A 1,195-nucleotide genomic window follows, 5' to 3' on the forward strand; every position below is an offset into this window, starting at 1 on the left:
GAGATGGAAATTGTATGTTGAGAATGACAGCTCCCTTGCCAGCCTTGAACACCTTACCCTTGAACTATTATGTAGGGAAAATAAGCTTCCATCTTATGTTAGCCCTCGAATTGGGGGTTTCTGGGTTACAGATAGGCCAGTATTCTGATTAATATCAGTTTTTAAGTCTTTTTCATCACTTCAGCATGTTCTTGCTGCACTGGTCTGCCCTTGCCAGGAACTACACCCAAATACTATCTCCATAGTTTTTATTTTTTTTATCCTTACTATGTTTTCAAGTTAGTTTCTATAACCCAAAACATAGTACATTTGCAACCTTTCACTTGCAGAAAGGGAAACACATATAGTGAATGCCCATTAGGATCCAACTACTATGCTAATGCCTTGCCTATAATATCTTGTTTAATTCTCCCAATAGATCTGTGAATCCAATGCCGTTATTTTGACTGTATAAGCAATAGGTCCAGAGAGGTTATATATCTTATCCAAGGTCACACAGCTAGTACATTGGGGACTTAGGCTTTGAACTCAGATGATGTCCATCTTGGCTCTTTCCACGGCTCTGTGCTTACTCATTCCACTACACTGTGAAATGTTGAGGACTGAGGGCGTGCATTGTGGTTTTTAGATTTCTTTTGCTTTTGGCTACAACTGATTTCATTCATGTAATTGCATGAATTTTACTTCATAGTTTGCTGATATCTTTATCCAACCCTCCTACCCTTAGGGCTTGTTGTTTTTTTATAAATTGTGGTAAAATATTCATAATGTAAAATGTTGCCATTTGGCTATTTTTTAAGTGTACAATGCAGTGGCATTAGGTGCCTTCACATTGTTGGACAGCCATCACCACTTTCCATCTCCAGAATTTTTCCAACAACCTTGAAAAAATGTGAGACCTTTCATGAGTGTGCATCACTCTTGCACAGGGGCCATGCTAATCTTGTCTGCATTGTTTGATTTTAGTATACCAGCTGCCAAGTGAGCACAAGGGGCTATGCTTAAGTCACTGATTTTCCTAATTCTTGGCTGCGCTCCCCCTTTTCTTACTTTACTTCTGTGACCTGCTGCCTGCTGCTTAGTAAGAAAATGCAGTGTCTTAGTCATGGATGTGGCTGTTCAGAGCTATGAGCAAGAGGAAAGGGAAATAAACAGGATTCTATGTGAAACCGCCTGGCTTAGATTGCACTTCCTT

General features: G+C 39.7%; 1 non-coding gene across 1 annotated transcript; it reads right to left on the bottom strand.

The window, feature by feature from the left end:
• Positions 1 to 884: 884 nt before the first annotated feature.
• Positions 885 to 989, bottom strand: LOC136377845 (U6 spliceosomal RNA). Its single transcript, XR_010746467.1, has one exon. It is a non-coding gene; the product is annotated as a U6 spliceosomal RNA (small nuclear RNA).
• Positions 990 to 1,195: the final 206 nt, after the last annotated feature.

Source organism: Saccopteryx leptura, chromosome 6 (assembly GCF_036850995.1).
Source record: "Saccopteryx leptura isolate mSacLep1 chromosome 6, mSacLep1_pri_phased_curated, whole genome shotgun sequence".
NCBI lineage: Eukaryota > Metazoa > Chordata > Mammalia > Chiroptera > Emballonuridae > Saccopteryx > Saccopteryx leptura.